We start from the raw sequence: 15,225 nt of genomic DNA, 5'->3' as shown, positions 1-15,225 counted from the left end.
CTATATTTTGATGCTGGCACATTTATACAATTCCTGTCAACTGACCAGCAACAAATAAAAATTATTTCATGACTGTGGAGATAATGGAACAACTCTTTTCCCCTGCTGTGATGCTGATAGCTTGTAAAATATCTTGTGTGTTTTATGAAATCTGTTTCTTCGTCTTGTGTGTGCTGATGACACTGACACAGACTGACTTTCTGCATTGATTTTAAGAGGTTAACGGCCCCTGTTCTGCAGTGTCACAGACTCAGTGTGTCTCCAGAATTTCATTCTTCTTATCACTAAGCTCAGATTCTTGAACACTTCTTTATGTGCAATTTGATACAGACCTGAAGCCTCCTGAGGTCCTCTGTTATTGTGCATGGACTGTAAAATTTTGACTACTGTGTAAAATTTTAATTTCCACGCTGAAAGTTAAAAAAGCATCCTTTTAAAATGCTTCACTGAAAAGCACTTGGCCTCCTCGCTACAGTTCAAGATTCATCCACTGTTTGAGAGAAAATGAAGAGAGCTTTAGTGTTTGCGGCCTTCACAGTGTCTCCATGATTACTACTCTCAGGAACACTCCAGATTTAAAGCAAGGCCTTAGCGGCAGCAGACAGAAAACCTTAAAACACTGACGGCAGAGAGGAGCACAGACAAAAGTGCTGAGGTGGATTCCTGCAACGACCAAAACCAAATGACTGTCATAGAAAATAGAACTAAAGAGAGGAAAAGGAGCACACGTTAAATTTTTCAAATGGGGTTTCATAAAATTATTAACACAGTCTCGGTTAATAGATTTACCATTAGGTTCATGAAATATAAGAAAATAGTGAAAGGCCCCTGTTTGTGTGTGTGTGTGTGTGTGTGTGTGTGTGTGTGTGTTTGGTTTGTGTGTGTGCGGACTTGGTTTTAGGGTCCAGGTTAGAATCAGGTTTAAGTTAGGTTTAGGGTAAACAGCTAGCATTGTGTCAGCGAATCTCCTCATAAATATAGAAAGACCAAACAGAAAAGCAGAAAATCATCAGGCATGACAAATCTAAAATGACACTTAATCAAAATGTTGTTTAATAATAATGTGAATGGGAAAAGGTTTAAGATTTCACAGAAATACAATATACATGTCAAATTACAAAATATTATTCCACTAAAATCAAAGTGAGTGACCCAGTAACCTTTTAGTAACTGCGTAATTTACCTATTGCAAAAGGTATGAGGAGACTGGTGATGGTTGCACACTTTTTGCATTTCTCCCTTTCAGTTTTGACTAGACCAACCAAATGTTTACATATAAGATTTACTTATGTCATATGTGTATTTAAAGATGATTACATATCATTCACAATAACTATTTGAATGGGAGATTTCAGATGTTGCAACTCAACCCATCCGTGAGGACGGTTGCAACACAGATAAGAGATGGTTGCAACATGAAATTATACTTATTAACTAGTTTTTTTGTCTCAAAAGGCAAAATGTCCTGAAAATATGCATCCTCTTTTACACTGTCACAGGCGGCTCGTTTTTCTACCTTCTGTGCTTCTGATTAACACGAGTATAGAAACAATGCTCTTGCTTTATTAGTATTACAGCATTATTTACCATTTATCAAAGAAGAGTTATTGAGTTTTGTTTTGCATAGACCATAGGCCTACGTTGAGTCAAAATAGACACAATTTGTGTACTTCATTCCTTATGATGAACATAAAAAGGTAAATACTGTATATCATAAGACCATGAGAGGCTAACAAAATAATTCCCAAAATATCTTATATATTAAAATGACCAATTATTGTTGCATCTGTTCTGTTAAGGGACGAAATTAGCTGCATATATTGCCCATTTTCTTTTGCCTATTTGCTATTGTTTTTGTTGTTGTTGTTGTTGTTTTCCACCCTATCAATGATTCAAATTAAGTACGTTTGGATTAATTCATTAAAAAGGTCAGGACAGTTTGACAAAAATACTGCTCATGAAAAAAAGTTACTGTCATTTCTCCGAAACAAGTTTTTTCAATAAATGCAGCAGCAGATGTTGAATGTGTCTGTCTCCCTGGTGTGAGAAGGGTCTCACTGTGCATGAGCAGTATGTTATTTCTGTATCAAGTTTCTGACTGGAGAAATGAAACTTGTTGCAACAGTCCCTTTGTTGCAACAGTCCCTACTCTCCCTTACCCTTGAAGCTGCTTTTAAAGTGTTGTGAAGTAAGTGAAACAGATAAATTAAACATGTTCCTCCACCAACTGCTACCAGGTACAACAGGTGTGATTGATAACAGTAAAAAAAGGAAAAGAGAAAGAAAAAGCAGTGAAATACATGTTTTCAAAAGAGCCTTTTGAAGATTGTTAAAAAGTGAATAAAACAAAAGGAGAATTTCATTGAGTTGCTGCTGTTCAGGTGAGATTAAACATTAACAAAAGTTAGAAACAATAAATACAGACAAATAAAGCCATGAGAACAATGACTTTTGAAAAGGAAAAGCACCACAGTTGCATGTTTGATCCAGACAATGGAAGTTCAGACTGGTTGTATTGGGAAGCTCCCAGTGTGTGACTTTTTTTGTGTGTGTGTGTATGTGTGTGTCTGCAGCAGGTAGCAGGGAATCGGTGAAGCTTCCCAGCAGAAATCAGGGTTAAAGAAATGAAGTTCCACGCTGCCGGGCAGATAATCAGACACAGGGGGTTCATTTCTGATGAAACTAAAGTTTCTTTTTAAACTCAGAGCTCAGAGAAGAAGTGAAGGCAGAGCTGCTTTTATTCAGATCTGAGCCTCCACACCTTGACTGCTGACCCCTGATATGAAGAAAGTAATTAAAACTTCAGTAAAATTTAAAGATACTTTGTTGAACAGTGACCCATACGAAAGCCCAGGTTCTCCATTTCAATTCCACTTGAAGACATAAATGGTTTATTTGAGATCCTCCAGATCCCTCAAATTTCTCCTCAGCTCACTGGTGAAGCTGTTAAGACACAATGAAATGGCCCATTTATAAGTACTCAGCAGTAACTGACACATTCACCTCACCTACATAATTTTCAGTTGACAATGAAGTGGGAGCAACGGCTGCTAAGAGAAGCTAATTTTTTTCACATCATTGAACAATGATTGATTGTTCAATTTACAACAACCTGTACAGATGTGTCCATGTCATTTACACTTATCACCATTTTCTGTCACCATTTTCATGGATTAAGGTGACATTGTTAATCTTGCCTTCAAAGCTTGATTGTTTCCATCACCAAGGACAACATCTGAAACAAAAATGGAAGAAATGAGCCGCGGTCAGAGCAGCTTCTCTCTCAGTACACCAAGCCGAAATGGTATGTGACGGTGATGTTATGATAATGTAATAGGATGTCATGTTCTAGCTGTTTTTGGTTATTGCAGGGAATAATGAAATTCCATTGGATTAAGGATATAACACAAGTCTTAAAATGACAAATATTGAGACATTCAGCAGACACAGCTCAATCTCAATCAAGTATTCCCTCTCTTTTAGCTCTGTTTGGTCTCCACCAGCTCCTGAGGTAAATATCTGGTTCTTTATCTACTAGATGCTCCTCTATGTTCACCAGCTGGTCTCTGATTGCATCTGCAGGTGGTGGACAGTGGCTTTATCAGAGGTGGTTTGATGAGAACAATGAGACTGACCCAGACAGGAAGAGGAGCTGAGAGACAGCTTGGGAAAGAAGTTTTTCTAGTTTCTATTTTTAAGGATCAGTCTCCACTGGAGAATCAACATATGATCGTCATTATTATTAATCATTCCACTGTTCTGCTATGATCACAGGGGAGTCTGCCCATCTCATCAGCCGCAGTGACACCCAGCCATCCGTTTGAGCCCATATCCATGCGGCGGCGGTGGTGGTCCAGAGCTCTAACACGCCTGGCTGCTCCAGTCTCCGGCCTGTCGTCTCGGCTCGGCAGTGGCAGTGATGGTGGCGGCGTTGGAGCAGGAAGCTGGTTAACACCTTAATCCAAATGGTGGATCCATCTAGTGGCAGCGCAGCCACGCGTGCAGCAGCTAGTTAGACTCTCGCAATCTGCAAGATGCGAGCTGTTCAATTCCGGCACCGGGAGGCGTATCTGATGACGGATTCGATTCTGTAACCCCCCTCTGTGCTGTTAGAGCAGGAGAGCGACAGCAGCGGTGGCGAGCTGCGAGGCATCAGGCAGAGTCAACCACCGTGCAGCAGCTCTCATTTTTCCACTCAGAAATGGAGAGTTGGTGGGTGGAGGTGTGGGGGAGGAGAGGTAGTGGGTGGAGGGGTTGAGATGGGTGCCTGGGTTCCTCCCCCCACCAGTAAGCCCCTGGCAGAATGTCACACTCCAGCCCCCCCCCCCCCGCTCTCTCTGCGCTCACTCATCACCACTTATCACTGAAATGCAGCCTAGCTCCGTGACGCTCCGCCACACAAAACACACACAAACACAACACATACAACACACTCATGTATACATACACACACCCTCACCATCTTATTGTTGCCATAGAAATTCAACAGCAGATATTCACAGATTTATGCATGTCCTTGCATACTGTCTGCTACACACACAAACACAAACACACACACACACACACACACACACACACACTGTCCTGCACACATACACATTCTTTCACGTACATACTGATACATCAGCCACACTCTCACTGCCTCACATGCATAAACAGACACACACAGATACACAACCTCTCTTTCCCGTGTTTACTATCACAACACTTGTGATGACCCGCACTGACGTAATGTAGTTTTACAGTCATGTGACCCGTCAGGGTTTTACAGACTCAGGCTACTGAACCAGATCCAGATCCAGTACGATTTGTGTCCAACCTCAGGTTCTGTTTTAAGAAGTCATGAACTCTCACGACATTTTGTCCCCAGGAGCCACTTTAATCAGTTTAACAGTAAAAATAATGAAGCTTCATTTACAGTGAATGTACAAGATGTTAGATGCAACATAATGTGCTTCACAAAACAGGAGAAATAAACATCATGAAGACTGATGCAGAAAAATAGAAACATTCAAAACAAAGTGGAACAGATATTATGAATACGTTCCTTAAGAATTAAAATGTATTAAAAGTTTGTACTTTGATGGACCCACCAAAATAAAGCGTCTACACACAAACTATCGAGCGGAGTGTTTCCTCTGTTAATCAGTCACATGTTGTTCTTCCTCTAACTTTATTTTACTGGCATATATTTATTTATTTATAACTCTAATTATTGTTAATATAAAAGATTATCTAAGCATCTTACTGCACAACAGTGGCTCCCAACTTTTTAAAAACTTTTGTAAAACTTAAAAACTTAAAGCTCTTAAAACAAAGCCACTTTTGATTCTTGTGGAAGATCTTGAAATGCCAGGAATTATCAATTATTTCACAAGAAAACTGCCCACAGCTTCTTCCAAGTACACTATAACAAAAGAGAAAACAATGAAAAAATAAAATAAAATAAATAGAAGCATATTTAAATGAGATGAGATGTATTTATAAGAACAATAAGATCAAGCCCCGGAACAGCCCATACATCAGGTGTCAACCTGCCAGTGTTTCACACTTCACATGAGCTGGAGCTCAAAGTTCAGTTCACACAGATTCAAATTAACATCTTGTTTTTTAATGAGCTGCTCTGACCTTTTCTATTTCAGTATAACCTCCTTCTACCTGTCCATCACCAGCCCCTAATCACTGACACATTACTGTAAACTACTGTAGAGTCACTGACAGAGGTTAGTTTCAATTTAATCCAAGAAAAAAATGAATGTGATTGTATGATTGTATTATTTATGTGAACTTTGCAGCTGTTTCCTCATGGTCTGACCCTGACTTGAAAGATTTCTTTCTTCGTCATTCACTCAAAGACATTTCAAAAGACTGGTCGGATGTTTAAACTAGAAGTGTCATTTTAGATTAATTTCTGATGTGGCTGACATTTTGACCTCTTGTTTTCAGACATGAGGAGCTCAGTTAGCTTAAAAATGTAACATTCAGCAGCACCAGGAGTTGTGTTGTTTGAATGGCCAGCACTTGACACTGGGACGCATGCTGGGTGCCGTAAACCTGCAGATGCTGCTGTAAAACCACAGACCGTACATAAAGATGGACATAACCTCCATGACGTCACCCATAGGTTTCTGAAGAGTGGTTTTGAGGCCCAGGGTGGGCTGCTCCAAAAAAATGAGCATGAATGGCTCAAAATTCATGCATAACGCACATCTCTCATCAGTCAGTCAGTTTATGATCTAATCCCGTCTCTTCTTTAAAATCTCTTCCTTCTTCCTTGCCCTGTCACTCGGAAGCTTCCTGATTCGCTGTTTGACTGCAAGTATTTTTTGGATCATCAAATCAAACCAAGTGGAAATCACACTCAACACTGTTACATAAACACATTATGTAACTCAGGTTGGTGTGTGTGTGTGTGTGTGGGAGTTTGTGGAGCAGCTTTCAACATCACTGACTGTTACATCAGAAAGAGATGCACCTGCATCTAACACAACCAGTCATTTATCAAACTGTTGAGAGGTTTGATAAAACTGACTCAGTAAACAGCAGAAGACGATGATAATTAGAATAAACAGGGGTGTTGTGTTCTTTTGTGTGTTCCTTCTGAACAATCAGCTACTGTTCATATAAATGTTTACTTTCATACATATTAGTACAAATTTCCTGTAAAGTCATAAAAATCATGGAGTTAACAGACATTTCTTAGAGTGTCAGGTGTGCAGACCCCAAAAAACAGACTCATCAGTTGTGTATAAAACGGCGTGTTGTCCTGTGTGTGTTTTGAGAGTCGAAGCTGGCGAACAGATGTCACGCAAGACGACAGATGAACTGTCAGAAACTGGAGAGGAAACAGGAGAGTCTGCAGCAGCTACAGAAACCTGCTGCCTGCAGACGCTCTGACTGATGAATGAGTGGAGAGCAGGTGTGCAGACAGGTATGAGTGGCGTGGGACCATGAGGACCTCACGTGGACAGGTGAGGGACAGCATGTATAAAACCACAGGCCATTAAGAGTGTTTAATGATGCATTTAGGCAACTGGGAAAACATCTCATCTTTGAAAATATCTCATCACCATGTTGGTACAGAAATGTGAAACTGGTGAAACTGTTACCTGTTACTTCTTCTTGGCTGCTGAGGTACACCAGTTCAGCTGTGCTAAGCTAACAAAGAGCTAGAGAGTCTAAAGCAGAGGAGGCTGTGTCTAGTGATAGCCAGTAAATCATATTTAAATTGTCATTGCGATATGAACATGTGCAAAAAACGAATCGCAAAAGACTGACTTGAAACACGATGAATTAAAAAAAATGTAAGGCTGTAAAAACAATTTTATCATCGCCCATTGCAGATTTTCCTCATATCCTGCAGGCTTAGCTGTAGCATTATAGTTGTGTCACACCCATAGACTGCATATAAAAATGGATGCAGACTCTGGGTCTGAAAAGTGAAGCCAAAGCTGCCTTAAACCTGCATTCTATCTAATGACCATCAGGGGGCAACTCCACTGGCTGCAAAAAGAAGTCTGATTGTATTGAAGTCTATGTGAAAATGTCCCAACTTCTCACTTGATTTATTACCTCAGTAAACGTTTTCCTAATGAGCTTATGGTCTCAATCACTAGTTTCAAATCTTCTTCAAAACAACATGATGTTCATTTTTTAAATGAAGTTCCCATTTTGATGAAAACAGACCATAAAGCAGGGTTTGCATTAGGGTGAGGCTACCATTTGATTGACAAACTGTACCACACACTGCGACCTGCCTGACAATCAGGATAGAGTACAGAGCAGATCAGATCCACCCCTCACTCCTCCTCAGCTCCACCTTCTTGTCCAAATGTGGTTTCTTCTGGTTTCAAAAAACAAAGATGTCAACGGCCAAACTGCAAACTCGAGGCTTCAAAATGGCAGTTCACGAACCAATGGGTGACATCAGGGTGGGTGGCCACTTGGTCACACTATCTTCTTCTGTTAAAACTCTGCTCTGAGGTGGAGCAGCTTGCTCCATGAAGGCGACGCTCTCAGTTCCCTTAAAGGTTGTGGTTCTGGGTACAACCCTAACCCAGCTGGATTTGGTATGAGATACTGCCATGACCAGGCCTCACTGAAAAGTTGTCTTCATCGCACAGGTGAGCCCAGCTTCCTCTGTGAATACAAGAACTCTTTAAACTTTTGTTTTCTGCCTCCTCTCCTCTGGAGCTTATTACTTTTGATTTGTTTTTCTACTTTTGTCTGCTGCTGTTTCATTGTTCAGTGTTTTCACACACACACACACACACATAACATATCTATTAACTTTTTATTTTTTGCCTATTTCTCTGATACAACAAAGCCACCGTATTGTTGTTTGTGTTTCCTCAAGCTGACTCCCTGTCAGCAGTATCATCGTGTGGCATGCCAATGCCAGTGAAGCCACAGGGGCCTCGGCTGAATTAACGGAGGTGTCAGTCAGGAGGATATTAGCTCATTGATATTCCTCTTCAGACTGAGGAGATCTCTCTCCACTGCCCGATCTATCAGACTGTTTAAAATGTTAAAAATAGTTATTGAGTGTTTATTTAATTTATTTATTTACGGCTCCTTATCAGGCAGTGGCGGCAGGAAATGCAGAATGAGGAGTGTTTTTTTAAAAAGTGTATTTAGGCATCCTCACTGCTGCTTTAAACACTTATCATTATTCCTCAGGTTGTGTGCGCTCAAATGGACCAGCAATATGTAATTGGGCACTCGGTCTATGGATGTGTGTGTGTGTGTGTGTGTGTGTGTGTGTGTCCATTAAAATGCCTGAGTTTGTTACTTCTGTGTGAGTCTGTACATTTGTGTTTGTGTTGGAAATTGTGTATTTAAGGGTGTGTGCGGTATTCTTAAGAAACGCCTCATCAATTAGCTGCTGGATTGGGAGAAGGAAGGGGTGGGGGTGCATGGTGACATGCAGTAAGAGAAGAGGGTAGAGGACGGGGGGAAGACAATGAAGTGGAGGAGGAGGGATGACGGAAATGAGGTCACGAGTGAAAACAGCAGGCCCGTTTACAGTGAGGCTGGATCGATCACCAGGTGTCACTGAGGGTCGACTGATTCAGCACAGATAACCTGACCTGATCGTGTTCAGCTGCTCCACTAACCCCCGGGTTTAGCTGATGTTTTGTAACACCAGGATGTCCAAAACTGACACGAGATTATATGAAATATTTGCAGCTGATTTCAGATCCTCCAAAAGCTGAAAGGAAGTTCATCTGCTCCTCAACTTTCAGCATCAAACTGATACAGGAGAGATCAGGATTCATTACTCACATTTGATACTATGTTCAAAGGCATAGGTGTAGTTTCAGTAGGTATCTAGCACATAACTACTTATGGCAAAATTGGCCCTTGTGCTTGTGTCTACTGTAGAATTATACTGAACTTGGGGTTTCATGTTAAATCACAGCCGTACAGACTGATGTGTAGTCCCTCAGAGAGTCTGATTATCTGGCAGATTGTGTTTTAAACCCGCTACTAACCTGATGGCCCTGTGTGAGTTTTGCCATGGTACCTTTTCAAAATTAAGGGGTAAACTCAAACAGAAGAATAAACTTATGGTGGAGTTCTCGGCTGTTGCTACTGCCCAGGCTAAACAATTCAGTGTCCTCAGCTCCACCTGCAATGGCCAGGACAGGTTAGACACAGCTCACTCCCCCAAATGTTCAGCTACAGTACCAGCGGAAAACGACACCAACATCCCTTGGTCCATCCCAATGGGAGCTTCAGAGGCAGCCCCAGGTCAGGCCGATCCCTGGATCCCCCCAGGGTGATAAAAAGATAGCCCCAACCAGTTTTGTCTACCGTATTGAGCCTGCGGAAGGCTGGACTGCTGTTGGCAAAGGGGGACACAGTGGCAGGTGGTCTCGCTGCTCTTAACAGAATACAGAGATCCACCTCGAAATCCAATTCGACATCCTGGATCTGCAGGAATTCCCCCCATTAGCTTGTCGGTCCATTGCACCCAAGCTGCCCATGCTGGCAGCACATCAGTGACCTATTTGCTATTCGTTTATGACTTCCTGTACATTCTGTTGATTCTGTTGGAGACTTTCTGTTGCTCCCCTCAGCTGCAGCTCCCTGCTCTCAGCTACTCTCCAGGGGAGGTAAACAAGCTTATTTGAGTAGTAGAGGACAAGAAGGAAATACGGTGTGGTAGGATTTACGGAAGAGGAAGAGGAGATGGAATGAAAAGAAGGAAGAGGAGGATGGAAAAACAAAAAAGGAAGCAGGAGATGAAGAACAGGAGGAGGCGAGAGGTAAAATGAAGGTTAGAAGAAGAGAGAAATGCTTAGGGTTAGGGAGCTTAACCCTGATAGTGGTGGTGGTGATGATGATGATGATGATGATGATGATGAATTTCCGACCATCATTCTCCAGTTTCTCCAGCTGAAACCCTTGATCGCATTAAGAATTGATAAGCCGCTGATATTAAGTGTTGGCTCTAAATGGATTCGATGGTGAGCAATATAAAACCAGAGCAGAGAATTTAATATCCGAAATATGATGAATGTGGAGGAGGAAGAGCATCGACAGGAAGCCAAACTGAAATCGATCAGAGGTCAGCTGGAAACATAAAACTGTGAGAGAGGAGAAAGGAAGACAAACAGTGGCCTGACTGTCGGGCGAAGGCATAATTTAAACCAGCTTCAAAAAGCATCATCATCATCAACATCATCTTCTCTATCTTCAGGATGGTCATCTTCATCATCATAATAGTCACGTTCTTCACCGTGACCTCCATCATCATCATTATAATTGGCATCAAGGTAAGTATGAATATTTTATTTTCTATTTCCAAAGACAGAAAATTAATTAAGTTTTTTGTTTTTTTTTCCATAGAGAAAAGATTAATAAACAAACAAAAAATATATAAATATATTATGTTCCTTAAAAAGAATGATTAAATTAAGGAAACATTAAATAAGAAAAGAAAAACTAAGAATAAGAAATAAAAAACTATAAATAAATCATTATCAACCATCATCATCATCTCATCTTTCTAAAATGTTCATTGTGACCTTCGTCTGCATCTTTAATATTGTCATCAGCACTGCAGTTATGACCATCACCATATCATCATCTCTACGGTCACCTGGTCATCATCGTCGTCATCATCATCATCTTCATTATGATCATCATAGTCGTTTTCATCAGCGACATTACTGTCATCATCGGCGTTGCTTTGACCTGCTCCTCCTCACTGACATGTCGTTCCTCTCTCAGTTCAGCACCATGGACAGCTACACCCAAGTGTGTGTGTATGTGTGTGTGTGTGTGTGTTTTTTTTCTTTATACTTGTGAGAACCTGTGGGTACTTCTGTTGTTGATGCGGTATAATTGATATTTGTATAATGCCAGTGTTTGAAATGTGAAAACAATGCAATGTGTCTGTGGTGGTGATTAACCTCCGCAGAATTATCAGCTAAACCTGCAGCTTCACAGGGGTAAACCAGCTGAACAAAAAGGCTATTAACGCCTTTTACACTGGCAGCCGAGTTTGCCTTTCAGTTTGGACTGAGGAAGCACACACAATGGCAAGAAGCAAGGTCATCACATGCAGTTACAGAGCACACACACAGACATGGGAGTGTCATTGTAAGTGTGGGGGGCCTCCATATGAGATGCTTCCATCGGTGACTGTGTGTTTTTAAAACTTAATTTGGGGCTGCAGCTCACTCTTTTATCAGACGGAAAATGGGCAAAAACTTGCGTGTTCACCCAAGTGTTGTGTTTACATCAGTGCTGATTGGAGCCAATGAATACCCACATCTACTGCAGAGTCATTTGACCTGGAAGTGAATGTCAATTGTGGCCGTTTTCATTTGCAAAAGCCGAATGTTAGCAGGTTTTTAACCAGCGGTAAGGAGACAGTAGTGGAGCATTTAGCAGCTAAAGAATAACATATAGCTAATCTCCTCCTTTGTGATAACTGTAGTTATAATTTTTATATAACTCACCTGTTAACATTTTATTAAGGCTTAAAGTTATGCATTATTGAAGGCGTGGTCACTTTGAGTGACAGTTGGGTGAGCGTATGTACAAACTGACCTGCACCTAAGTCTTGGCTCCACACACAAACCCCACCAAATTCTCATTTTTTAGATTAGCAGGGAGTTAGGTGGAGTCCCAAGATCGCGACGACAGAGCAGTTCACTCTGAGCTTCAAAACCGCTCTAAAGAAATGTATGGGTGGCGTCACAGAAGCTACGTTCATCTTTATTTCCACTCTATGGTCTGTTCCTTACTTCCTCAAGAGGCTTTTGGAGTTTGAAGCTTTGCTTTAAAGGTTCAGATTAGAATCAGTTGTAGAAAAAATTGATTTAGCTTCTAGTCCTGATGTTTGAAGTTACACAAAGAGTCATGGGAGTCATGTCCTCACAAGTATAGTACAGACGTGTGAGTGTGTGTGTAGGGGGCCCTCATCCATCACAATGTATTCAAACAGGCAGCAGCTTTGACTGCTGGCTAAGCAGGAGAGAAAATTAAAAACATTCATTTACACACACACACACACACACACACACACACAGAGAGAGAGAGAATCCATCTTTTACTCCTTCACTCTCCATTCATTCCAAACCAGGAGTCAATCAGCATTAAGACCACAAACACACTAACACCAACATTAACCAGCACGTCCGCAGTTTCCAGTCCAGCTCCAGTCGACCCTGCTGCAGTTGTGATGCTTCTCAGAACAGCAGCTCTCAGCGGGTCAGGAAACGTATCATCTGTTGGCACCTGCAGTGCAGCAGTGCTGTCGGTGCTTCATAGTGGCAATAATCTGCATTAACAGCTGTCTGTGACTACTCAAACACACACACACACACATACACACAGAGACATTCACAGGCACACATTAGTGTGTGTGTGTTTGTGTGTGTGTGTGTTCAGACAACCTGCTGCTTTATGTTTGAAAATCTGTGTTAGAGTTTAATTAGGCTTGGCTGAACCTGCAGGATGTGATGACCAGTGATCTGATCTCACCTTCAATCTTTTGACAGACGTGCAGGATAATTTCCACCTCATCAAAATACAGGACGTGAATATTATAATCTGTAAAAGTAATTTAAAGGTCGTTGACCCCACTCAAACACACGTTGAATAGCTGAAGATGCACATTTATCCCTTGCATGTGTTAAGCGTTTTAATGGACTGTAAAAAGGAAACATTTTGCACCCGAGAGATAAGAGCTCTGAAAAAGCAGATATAATTCTGAACCTAATAGATTAACATTTTGCACCTTAACGGGGAACATTTTACACCCAACAGGTAACATTTTGAATCCAACTGATAACATTTTGAACCCAGCAGGAGACATTTCAAAACCTTGTTCATCCAGCACAGTCACCGTCAAACCGTTTCCCCTCGTCCTCCAGGTCAGAGATCAAAGCTTCATTTACCATTTGCAGTTTGTTTCTTTTTAATATCATTCCGCTCTGCTGGACATGCTCCAACTATGATTCACAGCCGTGCTTGTATATTAATAGATCCATAATAATAAGCAAAAATCACACCAGAGTCTTCCTCTTTTTATCAACAGTAGTGTGGAGGAAGAAGAGATGAGGTGGAGCAGAATGCAGATGTGCAGGTAAACAGCAAGTGTGGTGAGTGAACAAGGACGAAATTGGTCGAAACAGCTGAGTTCAGCCTCAGATTTAATAAAGAGGCCAATAGCAACTATCACAGACAAAAAAAAATCCTGTCTTATGTTTTCATAAAATCTCATAAAGTTTGTATCTTATGATGTAGAATTACATGTTTTATGTCCTGTGGTTTTCTTTTGATTTAGTCCACAGCATAGTGGTGCAGTGGTTAGCACTGTTACCTCAACATAAGTAGGTGCAGCTGGGGCCTTTTTCTGCAGACTTTGCATGTTCTCCACCTGTGTGCCAAAAAAACTCTCTTTTAATTTCAAAAGTTCAGAAAGTTCAAAAGCACTGAACAACAAGTGCGTTCCAGCTGGGTTCGACACTTTTTAGTGTCCCCTGGAAACACGTCCAATGTATTCTGTGTATTTGCAGCACACGTTCTCAAGTTGATTGAATTGTTTCTGTTTTTCTATTTGCAGTGTATTGAGCTCTCAGGGCCACCGTAGGTGTCAGCACTGTGATAGACCGACGTCCTGTCCAGGGTGTACCCTGCCCCTGCCCTATATCAGCTGGGATTGGCTCCAGCCCCCCGTGAACCTAGAAGACTAATGAATAGTAAAATTTAATTCAACTTAAAGTGTTCACAGGTTTCAAACACAATAAAATAAAAAAAGATAAATCACTCAAAAAAAAAAACTGACTTCATGATGAAAGTTTGAAAAGGTGTCTGTATTCATTCATTTACACCTCCTTTTCCCTCTGGAGTATATTTCCCTACATATATTTTACTCTTTGATCCCTCCATTTCTCACACTCAGTCTATTTCTGTTTCTCCTCCTCTTTCCTGTTAGTGTATTCCCACCCTTCCTACCTCTGCCTTTGTCACTCTGTTCCTCTTCACGTAATCTTTCTCACCTCTTTTACTTCCTGTCTGTCCTGTTTCTTCTCTCTCTCTTTTCTCTCCATTCACTACATCCCCTCGCTGCTTTTTGACTTCCCTCTGTAATCCCTCGCTTTCTTTTTCCCATGTTTACATGAAGGTTGCCACTCAGTGACTCAGGCTCCCCGCTCCCTCTCTTCCTTGAGTCCCTATCCATCTGTACACCTCATCTGTTTCCTCCAGTCTCGTACAACGTAAAACATGATTGATCTTAAAAAAAAAAGGAAGAAAGAAAGAAAGGAAGAAAATATACACTAGTGTGAAGCTGGCTCTGAATTACGCAGCGTGTCGAGGCGGGCTTCCAGAAACAGGAAGTCCTCAGAGAGAAAACACAAAATGATCACAGCAGGTGCATTAAAGTGTTTTTTTGGGGGGAGAATATTTTGGCTGAAATGAAATATGTCAATTTCCCCCTTGGAAGGTAGAAGACAAGAAAAGAACACACACCTACAATGAGTCTTTCTCACACACATACACACACATCGCACACACAGACACACACACACAAACACACAGCTGTAGAGTTTAAGAAGCAGGAAGAAGATGAGGGAAATACAGTCGTTGTGTTTTGGCGTTAATGCCTCCACTCTTCAGGGATTGACGGATGAGCAGCTGAAACAAAACTCCCCATGGTAACACACACACACCCACAAACACAGGGAGAGCAGGTGGAGGAACGCA

General features: G+C 41.3%; 1 long non-coding RNA gene across 1 annotated transcript; it reads left to right on the top strand.

Moving 5' to 3' along the window:
* The first annotated feature begins 10,958 nt into the window (after positions 1 to 10,958).
* On the top strand, positions 10,959 to 14,506 carry LOC139637850 (uncharacterized). Its single transcript, XR_011694698.1, has 3 exons — positions 10,959 to 11,267; positions 13,556 to 13,603; positions 14,084 to 14,506. It is a non-coding gene; the product is annotated as an uncharacterized lncRNA (long non-coding RNA).
* The last annotated feature ends 719 nt before the right edge of the window (positions 14,507 to 15,225 follow it).

Source organism: Trachinotus anak, unplaced genomic scaffold, assembly GCF_046630095.1.
Source record: "Trachinotus anak isolate AG129_WGS33_773 ecotype Australia unplaced genomic scaffold, CSIRO_AGI_Tana_v1 ptg000021l, whole genome shotgun sequence".
NCBI lineage: Eukaryota > Metazoa > Chordata > Actinopteri > Carangiformes > Carangidae > Trachinotus > Trachinotus anak.
Note: the sequence above shows the minus strand (reverse complement) of the source record. Positions and strands in the feature narration are given on the sequence as shown.